Source organism: Pieris rapae, chromosome 13 (assembly GCF_905147795.1).
Source record: "Pieris rapae chromosome 13, ilPieRapa1.1, whole genome shotgun sequence".
Taxonomy (NCBI): Eukaryota; Metazoa; Arthropoda; class Insecta; order Lepidoptera; family Pieridae; genus Pieris; species Pieris rapae.
The window spans coordinates 6,964,022-6,974,891 of record NC_059521.1 but is presented as its reverse complement, the minus strand read 5'-3'; the positions used below and the strand labels follow the sequence as shown (position 1 = coordinate 6,974,891).

At 33.1% G+C, this 10,870-nt stretch overlaps 1 protein-coding gene across 3 annotated transcripts in view; it reads left to right on the top strand.

Annotated features, from left to right (window-relative positions):
* The first annotated feature begins 1,161 nt into the window (after window positions 1–1,161).
* LOC111004246 overlaps window positions 1,162–10,870 on the top strand; it is a 135,074-nt gene continuing 125,365 nt past the window's right edge. For all 3 annotated transcript variants that reach the window (XM_022275187.2, XM_022275186.2, XM_022275185.2), the window contains exon 1: window positions 1,162–1,313. The gene's annotated coding sequence lies outside the window, so the exon portion shown is untranslated. The remainder of the gene's footprint in view (window positions 1,314–10,870) is intronic.

The following is a 10,870-nucleotide window of genomic DNA, read 5'->3' as shown; positions in this document are numbered from 1 at the left end:
ATGATCCTTAACCCTGTGCCGATCACTCCAACTTGTAGGAAAATGTCATTTTATACCGTACCAAGTTATCAAAATTAATTTTCGCACTACTTCAACTGATCGTCCTGAAAAAAAAATGTACTAGCAAGTAGCTTTAAAAGTTTGCGCATTTAATAAGAATTCTAACGTGGTCCAACACTTCTTTCATTATTTCTTAGATCGGCGATAAAAAAAAAATTTATTAAACAAAGTCTGATTTAAAAAAATTATCTTTACGTCGACTTTTGGGAAACCCTGTATATATATATATATATATATATATATATATATATATATAGGCAAGAATTGCTCGTTTAAACATTTTAAAATTGTATTGGAGCTGCTTAAAAGATGCATATGTATTTTGCTATTATTGAGGTAATTTTAATTGAATAATTGAATTAAAATTTAGAAATATAATGGAAAGAATAAGTCTTCGCATTTTGGTTTGCTCGTTGCAGTACTGAATGAAAGTAATAATGATGTATTTTTGTGTAACAGTATTTTTAGAATAGCGCATTTAACAGTCACTCCTATGGTGAAGGAAAACATCATGCATGGCATGCCATCTTTTTTGCCTTAGACCCAAAAAGTCGACGGCGTGTGTTCGGCACGGAAGATGATCATCTACTTGTATATTTAAAATTATCACGGAAGAGATACGGAAATTGGAAACCCTGACCAATAAGGTTGTAGCGCCATTAAAATAAACAAAATATAAAAAATATGTTTTGTAATTTATATACCTAATATGGTGTTAATTAAGGAGTAAATTATTATTTCAGTTATAAAAATTAAAAAAAACTTACAATTAAATGCGAAAGCGCAGAGATTCAATAAGATATGTTTTTTTAATGAAACATTTCTAAACCTTTTGCTTGTGATAAAAAACTCGCAAAATATTAAAGACATAGTCATTTTATTTAACCTACATGTTCCATATTTTTAAAATTAAATTCCACATTAATGTATAAGCAGAATACAAAAGGGCGGTTAACGGATGGAGGTATGCTAACGAACTACCATTATGATTTGCCCGTGTCACCGTGTGAAGGTTTCGCACCCTCGACCGGGTTTAGAAAATCATGTGTTTCGGAAAATATGGGGAAAATCTGTCAGTGAGTTCGCGCGCGGCGGCGTGATTACACGTAAGGGCGGGCGCGTTACCACGGTAACGGTTTTCCGTGTGAATTTTTCCGTATTCGTTTGGTTTGAAAATGTGTTAATTTACAAGTGACAGTTGATGGATTTGAATATGAGCGATGGTTTGTGTACAAATGGAATGGCTCTAAAAAGTAAGTGATTATTAAAGTAATACAATATTGATAATTTAGTTACTAAAATATTTGACCATCTTCGATTCCTGTGCGGTTTAATAAATTCGAAAAAAATATATTTAAAACATATTAATTAAAGATCTGATAAAAACGAAATTTTTAGATTTAATAATTCAAACAATAAAAAAATTAAAAGGACTTTTTAAAAACGACCACCAAATTTTACAATAGAATTAGGAGTCAAATAGAAACTATAAGCTCAGTAAGTATATATATAATATAAGAATAGTTTGTGCTGATAACACTACTATGACTTAAATGAAACTAATATAATTCCTTAAAACACGTACTGTAGGTATTTAACTAGATTTAAAAAAAATTTCAACAGCAGATCGCCTTGAAGTATGGTGTCAAAAGAAAATGTTGATTTTCTGTTGATATCCCGTTGAGACAGGTTTCAATGTAGTGATTAATTATTATGAATTATTTAATATGTCGTGGAGTAATGCTTAAGATAGAATGTGCTTTATTCAAACGTTAAAATATAAAGTAAATTGGATTTTGTATTTTTGAAAATTTTGAAGTCATAAGTTATATTTTTGGCGTTTAGTTTTATTTAAATGAATTATTTTAGTAGATTCAAGCGAAGCATAAGCTTGCATAGAGAAAAATAAATTTTAGTTATTTCATGTAGTTAGTTATAAATTAACTATTATATACTTACAAATGAAATCAGTCTATAACATTATTTCCCTAAAGCCCTCATTTGTGTGTACCCTCAGAATTTTTTTACAATAAAAATTCTTTAGTTACAACAGTATAAGGAGAATAAAATATATTTTTTTATTAAGATGGGGATAGTTCGGGCATCCCTTAGTCTAAGAACAATTCAAGAAATTCAGCGGCTTTTAGATGTGTTAACGGAAGGCAAGAAAGGCGTTATCATTTTATGCCTTATGGCACATTTATTTTATTTTTATTACAACTGTCATTTCACATTGGTGAAAACTTGTCTTTAAAATTCTTATATAAAACCTCATACTTAAGATGCAAACATCTCATTTATATAGTATTGTCTTTTATTAACATAACTTTTACACATTTAAAGAAAAACACGTTTTAACGGATTATAGTTATGTATTATTGTATTTAAACTTATAATTATTTGTACATAATTTTAAATTTAAACCGACGTTTCGCGTGCTTTACAGCGTGCGTGGTCACGGTGACTGAAGACAAAGGTGTTAAATGTCAAAAAGTATTACAGCTGCAGAAAATGTTGTGTTATCTGTATTTATTTCCCCGGAGTTGGTATCGACTAAAAGATGTAGGGTTTTTGCAGAAATTGCTCATGGTGTCCTCCATTTTCGCGGATTGTTTATTTTGAGATGTTAATTTGGATATTATTGGATCCCAGGTGTTTGATAATTTTAGGCCGTCCTCTCTATTGAAATTGGCGTGTTTTTTGATTTCAATGGCTTCGCGTACCAATCTTGGGAAGAATCTTTTTTCTTTCGCAAGTACTTTCGGTTGGTCAAAGCGTATGTAGTGATTAGGCCTATCTAGTGTGTGTTCACAGACTGCTGATTTTGTGTGTCGTCTATGTCTTATGTCCGCGATGTGTTCCTTGAGTCTGCTGGATATATTGCGTTTAGTTTGCCCTATGTAAGACAGGCCACAGTCGCAATCCAGTTTGTACCTGCATCTTGCAATGGGGTGTTACTTTTGATTGGTCTTAGGAATTGCTGAATCTTCTTGTGCGGCTTGAAAATTGTATTAATGGAAGCTCGTTTTAGGACCCGGCTAATTCTATCTGTAACTCCCTTCACATATGGCAGGTAAGCTGGCTGGCGAGGAACTGTTTGTGTCTTGTTTTTGTTTCTGTGATGCAGCCGGGGGATGCGCAACTTGTTTCGGTGTAGCACCTGTTTGACATGCTGTAGTTCCTCCTTGAGGTGGGCCGCATCACAAAGACGTTGGGCTCTCTGAAACAAACATTTACCGACAGAGAGCAGTTGTGACGGGTGGTGGTGGGATTCACCATTGAGGTACCTATCTGTGTGGGTTGCCTTTCTGTGTATTGTGTGACCTAGACCTACACAGAAAGGCAACCCACAAGTACTTGCGAAAGAAAAAAGATTCTTCCCAAGATTGGTACGCGAAGCCATTGAAATCAAAAAACACGCCAATTTCAATAGAGAGGACGACCTAAAATTATCAAACACCTGGGATCCAATAATATCCAAATTAAAATCTCAAAATAAACAATCCGCCAAAATGGAGGACACCGTGAGCAATTTCTGCAAAAACCCTACATCTTTTAGTCGATACCAACTCCGGGGAAATAAATACAGATAACACAACATTTTCTGCAGCTGTAATACTTTTTGACATTTAACACCTTTGTCTTCAGTCACCGTGACCACGCACGCTGTAAAGCACGCGAAACGTCGGTTTAAATTTAAAATTATGTACAAATAATTATAAGTTTAAATACAATAATACATAACTATAATCCGTTAAAAAGTGTTTTTCTTTAAACGTCTCATTTATAACTAAGACACCTTCTGACAGGGTCTTTGTCTGTTTTTATGCTGGGCTGGGGATTTTGGTTGAAACAGGTTGAGGCTGACTCTTGGCTGTTTCTTGAAGAACCCTAAGTCGAATTGGTTCGGAAATACTTTATTGGGCAGCTGGTTCCACAAAGTGGTGGTGCGCGGCAAAAACTGCCTTGAAAAACGCGCAGTTGTGGAACGGCGGTGGAATTTCGTATTCTGCCTCGACGTCCGATGATGAAACTCAGCTGCAGGCATTAATCCGAACAGCTCCTCTGATCACTCTCCATGGTATAAGAATTAAGAATTAAAAGGAAATATGCATCTTCTACCGCATATCTCTACGCAAAGCTAAAGGGTCAAGCTATTTTCATATTATTTTTTTCATAGTAGCAATAAAAATAATTAAAAATTAATGAATAGAAAATTGAAACAAATTTAAAAAGGCTGGTACCTGTAGCAGTGTATCTTTAGCGCTGGCAGCATTTCACGCGGTATATCGATATTTATTCGTTGAGCGTGGAAAGCACCAGTTCTCGAGTCACTGGTACTATCAGGCGCCATCTTAAAAATGCTTAATTAGGGACTGTGCAATTAATTAATTAATTTAATTATTATATTAAAAATTACTAATTTATATTATTTCAAAAATGTGTATATATTTTTTAAGTATATAAGAGAAATGTACGTTTTTAGTATGATCCTTTTAGTGTCGGACGAGTTTCGTTCTATTACATTAAATATTCGAAATGTGGAGGTAATTAAGGATTAACCGGATAATCTCGCTTCAGTTGACACTGAATTTTCCCTAGACTAACTGTAAAAGACGCCGAGACGAATTCCGGCAAGTTTGCAAATTTCCGCTGGTCGACTCTCATTAGCGCTGAGCTCAGGTAAGTTTCGAAGCAACTAATTATGATATAGGGACTGGAATGTTCCAAGTTACGTGGAACTGCGCTCTTAAATGTCAATATGAGAGCTTAAAACTAATTGGAAATTGTATGAATGCCTTTACGTGATATGGTTGTGATACGATGTAGATTAATCCAATATGGTAGACAGAAACACATTACTGGTGTATTGTCTCGCATTATGTTGAGGTATTAACACAAGTGTTTCGTGATAGGACACACTCTGACGTTATTTTATAAGAGTATAAATAATGTCTTATATTCTAAGAATGATTTCGGTAAAACCCTATATTTTTATCATTAATGATTGTGGATGAGGTGGAGCGTACACTGTGTTGTGTGATACATTGCTATATCCAAAATGTTAGTAGACAAATTGGCAAAAAATTTTTTTACTTGGCGAAATGCATTGCGCATATCCTTCCGTGGCGCGACTGCTTGGTGCAGAAGGGTTATGTGGACTCGCCATTGTGCATACCCACTAAAACCCCAAGGTGCCACCAACAATCGGCAAAATATGTGTTAACCTGAGCTAGTCTAGTACGGACATTTTTAAGACCTTTTTAAGACACTCGGGCGGCGCGCGCTCTTTTCCCGTCTATGAACGGATAGATGGATTAGAATTATTTGCGACATTAATCTATCAAGAAAAACATATTTTTTAAATCATAAATGTTTCGGCCGCTTATGGGAGCAATTATGCATTGACATTACTGCGATACGTAATAAATGAGATTGGTGTTTAGAATTTAAAACTGTCTTATGCAATAATTTTACAACAACTTCTATTCTGTCACAAATCGAACATAATTGGTAATTAAATATAAATTCTATGTATATTCAAATTGCAAACTTAGGGCCTGTTTCACAATGTATGGATAAAGTTCCAAATAGCTATGCAACACATAAATTATTCGAAAGATAAAAGTTCCAAATAAGATACTTCACATTTCATGACGTATATCGCGCGTATAGTAGCGCTATCTGACAGTCAATGCAAAGATACTATTTAACCTACCAATAAGTAATAAATAGCTTATTTGGACATTGTGAAACAGGCCCTAAGTATGCATAATGAAGACTGTCGGATATCCTAAAACTTCTGAGAAATACTGTTTTTTTAAATAATCCCAGCTAAGTGTGACCATCTCTTAAATCTACGCATATTTGATCCACTTAGTTAATTTAAAGGAGTGTTGAATTTAAACGGTCAATTTAGATAAGGAAAAATAATTAAAACGAAAAAGTTTCAATCTTTTTTGGTAAATAATCTTGCTCAAGTAGAATGGGTTTTAATTTACGAGCCAGCGTAATTCGTAATTTGCTTTAGACTTACCTTGAATTTCATTAAAATATTAATAAAGTGGGTCAAATTAGAAATTTTAACAATAAACAATTTTTCAAAGGATCAGGATCTTGACCGTGTTATGTGTTTTTTTGTGTGTGCAAAATTGATATCACAACTTTCCTATTTATAATTTGATAGCACAAAAAACCCAGAACCTTACCACGAAGATTTCACAGATTAATATAAATAGCTAAGAGGTCAATACTTTTCGATATTGATGAAATTCGAAATTTGATTTCGAAATGAAATTTATAGCTGCTGATTATCTCCAATAATCATCAATATTTTCGGTCATTCTTGTACAAAAAATTATCTATGGAAGTTTCCGTAATTCTATTCGACTAATTTTCCGCCTATTATTTAAATATCTCACATGTTGACTATCTTCTATTTTACTATGAAATTGCCCAAATTTATATATTATATATTTACATAGTGAGTTGAGTGTAGTGCAAGTGCCATCTCGGACTCACGAATATCAACACATTGTATTAGCACTAAGACTATTCATGAACATTACCCATTGTAGGTAATTATGTTAACATAATACATATAACTTATTAGCTAGATTGAAATTCATGTAACGTCGCTTTTGTGAAGTATAAGAAATAAAAATTAAGTTTAATTTAGTTAAGAAGAAGACATACCTTGTTAAGCCTACGTGATTCACTAAAGTTTTGTAATCTCTGTGCTTTAATTTATCTCATTGTTTAAATGAATCAATATTTAATTATAAATACACTAACGTACGCACAAAAATTATTTCTTTTCTCTTTCCGATCGCATTAGAAATAAAGAGATCCGTAGAATAATTGAAGTCACATAGCAAAAAGAGCATATAAACTATGACAATGACCGGGGCACAATGCCCAAAGAACTAGAAGATACTCGATAGCTGAATGGAGGCCGAGGCTCCATTCCAGGGCTGTTTGCCCCAGTTGACAAAACCTTGAACGGCCATCCACTGGATGAACAGATGAAGGTGGAAAGCGTCTGATGCAAAGCGCGGGGAATCGATTGTAAGGAAAATTTAGTGGAGAATGTCCAGCCTGAAACGACGACTTTTTTTATAGAACAGGGGACAAACGGGCAGGAGGCTCACCTGATGTTAAGTGATACCGCCGCCCATGGACACTCTCAATGCCAGAGGGCTCGCCAGTGCGTTGCCCGCCTTTTAAGAATTGGTACGCTCTTTTCTTGAAGGAACCTACCTCAAATTGGTTCGGAAATACTTCAGTGGGCAGCTGGTTCCACGAAGTGGTGGTGGAAAAACACATACATTTATTAATTATATTTTTTTTAATTCCTGTTTTTAGCAAAACTTATGTTTACATAATATATTGTCGTGCATATTGGATGGAAGATTTGATGAAATGATCAGTAGATTTAGTAATATGTATGATGTTGTAGACTCAAATAAATAAATAATATTTATATGTAATCTGTTGGCTACCAAAATAAATAATGTATTTATAAAGATTTATTCAAACTATACGTAGATTAGATATAGATTAAAACCAGAAGTTAATTGAAGGCCTTAGTACACAATTAAGGGGTGCGCTCGTTCCCAACAACATTTACATTTTAATTCAAAATTTGTCAATCCTGTAATTGAGTTGCGTATTTCGTGTAACAATTTCAATATTGTTTTTCGCTAGGATCGTTAATATAAATATAATTATGCGTCTATAGTTATCTATAGGTTACATTCACATCATACTTTATGATGATGATATTTAGAACGATGTTACCTGCTAAAAGCATCAAGACAAATAAGACTTCATACTTTATTAATGTTTGTTTGATTAATTTTTTTTGCAACAGCCTTTTGTGACAGTGACTTTAATATAAGAAATAGTAACACACTGTATTCCAAAAAGGGATGCCGTCACAATTTACATTTACACTAATTTTATAAAAAATGTATCTTTGTTTGCTTTGTTTACGAGAGATAATTCCGAAACTTGTTTTTGAAGTAATTTAAATGTTAAAAATTCTCACTGCTAGGCCAAAGATATCCAAATTAAAGTCTTTAAAGTAAAATTAAAACCTCTTTTCGCCATTTCCCCAGTAGATAACTGGTGCTCTAAATATTCTCTTTGTGTCGAAAAATCCATCGACAAAGGCATAACCATCGATATCCACTTGCAAAACAACAATTGGTGCAAAAAATAATGAAATAGGAATTGCAGAGAAGAATACTCGTGAAAAACAAGAGGTATCCGATTGAAATAGTTTCTCGTTCGATGGCTTTAGTGGATCAGGACAGCTTTGTTTGATTGCTGCCTTTATTAATGTTTCACTTGTGGATTGTAATGTGAATTCCTGCTGTCCCACTCGACGTTTGTCTTGGCAATTGTTTTATTATAATCTGAGAAACAAAATACAAACATATTTATGATTGGTGAAGTTTCAACTAATAAAGCAATCAGTCCTGCAATACGGTGATATCTGACATTTGATATACCGATGCCTGTGGGTACACACGTGAACAATATAATATTTCCTCGGCATGTAGTTATACAAGGAATGAAGAAAGTATCTAATAGCCACTTCTTCCTTTCGTCTTTATCCTTCTGTGTAACATCCTTCTGCCCGTCTGCCTCCTGTAACATAAAATTATTGTTGAGCTTATCTCATCCAAAACACAAACGCCACTTTGAATAAAAAAAATAAAAAGCAAGTAGTATCTCTATTTCTAATCCCTGAGCCTTGAACCTACTAACTCTAGGGGCTGAGTCGAGCTCTCGGCCTGGAGAAAAATATATAGAACACTAAAACCTATTAATAAATTATTTATCGGCTAAAGGTTTTATTTAGGCTACTATTTGCCACGGCAATAAGACATCAAAGGATTTTAAGATAAAATATTAATGAAATGATATACGTGTTTACAGAATAATACCACTTCTAACAAGATAACGTCCCGTCGAAGATGAATTTTATCCTAAGATTCAGAAACGATACTTACCTAAGTCTGCCACCCGTACCTCAAAAATGAAATTGACTAACGGATGTTCGTGCTATATTATGTTCAAGTATATATTTATGTTTCTACATTGATAATTCCAAATCTCTCAATGATATTTGTTATATTAAACTAAAGGTTTTCGCGGAATGTGGTTAAAAAGTGTATTAAGAATATGCATAGCGCAAAATCACCTATATCATGAGCACACCCCACATACACACCATCACGTACATACTGTGGGTATGTACGTGATGGTGTGTATGTGGGGTTTTACACCATTACACAGCACAACCAATTTGGGCTTAGTAAAATACTCTTTGTTTGTTTGTTCCCTTTTCTAAATCTTTTTCTAGTAAAATGTAAAATGTGTTTTTGTAATTAAATATAATTTATGTTAGCTGTAGGATTACTAAATAAAAAAAAAACAAATACAGTTACGATGTCTTTAATATTTAACAAACGCGAATAGAACGTACATGAAATTATATGTTATACTAAAGTTTTTGCATAGTCATATTTAATGTAACGTATATAAGAAAAAAGTCCAAACATTAAAAATGCACCCGATCAGACATTTTGAATCAGTACTGAATTTAAATAGAAACAATTTGTGTCGAAAACATAAAAAGGAAACTATGAGTCAGGGGTCGGGGCTCGATCCCTCGGAGAATATTAAGTTTGCCCATTAGCGAGCCTGTAATTCGAAAGCATTTAGAACGTTCCGAGTTTATTACAGATAGCTTTGACGCCATTTTGATTTTAATCTTATCTGAAGTTGAGGTGTTTTTGTCTGAAAATAATAAATTAAGAATTTTAAGAAGTTATCAACAACATACACTTAGTAAACATTTTAAGTATGTACATATACTTATATGATTTTTGTTAAGTATGTAGTTTCTTTTATTAATATATTTTTTTATTATCATATGTATATTCTTGTATGTGCCAATAAGTTCATAAATAAATAAAAATAGTAGAGTAATAGAAATGTATTCATATAATATATATATATCAATACACAAAATCAGTTAAGATAATTTCAAGCTTCTAGGCGACCTTATCGCCATCAAGCGATCCCTTCTCGGCAATTCCAGGAAGCAGAAAAAAAAACTAGGATGGGAAAAAATTTGAAACGTCACTTTGTATATTGACAGTTTAAAAAAATATCCAAACTTTTTTGTCTCTGTTTATAGTTACTGTACTCTCATACTAAATTCCTGTTACGGCAATTTGTTATTTAAAATAAAATTGTATCCAAAATTAACATCGGCTTTTTTAATACAAAATTAAACGTATAAAAAAACAGCTAAGAAAAGGTAAAACAGGAAATGAAAGGAAATCTCCGAGATGTTATGAAAAAAATCCGTCTCTAAATGAGATAGTTTCGTGAAAACTTTTTGCCTTATTACAGTAATTTGAAGGAGATGAAAAGGGGACAGCGGAATTGAGTGTCTTTATTGCTCTTCTGAACTTTTCCTATCATAGAGTTCCGACAGATGCTTCATTTGTCGCTAATAATATAAATACCAATAGAACAAATCATTTCTGTATTATTTTTTTTAGACTGAATCTTATTTACTTAAGAGTACTTTGCGTTACGATGAGGAAAACATATCAAGAAAATGTTTTTTATAATAATATTTTTGTTGGATGTTTTAAAATCGTGCCTAGTGCTGACTAAAACAGTCATTTTTTCCTTTACTCGGAGTGGTTGTCTGGAAGAAATCGCTCTAAAGCGATAAGGCCGCCAGTTGCTTTTCATTAAATTATGTTTAATATATTTTTTTTAC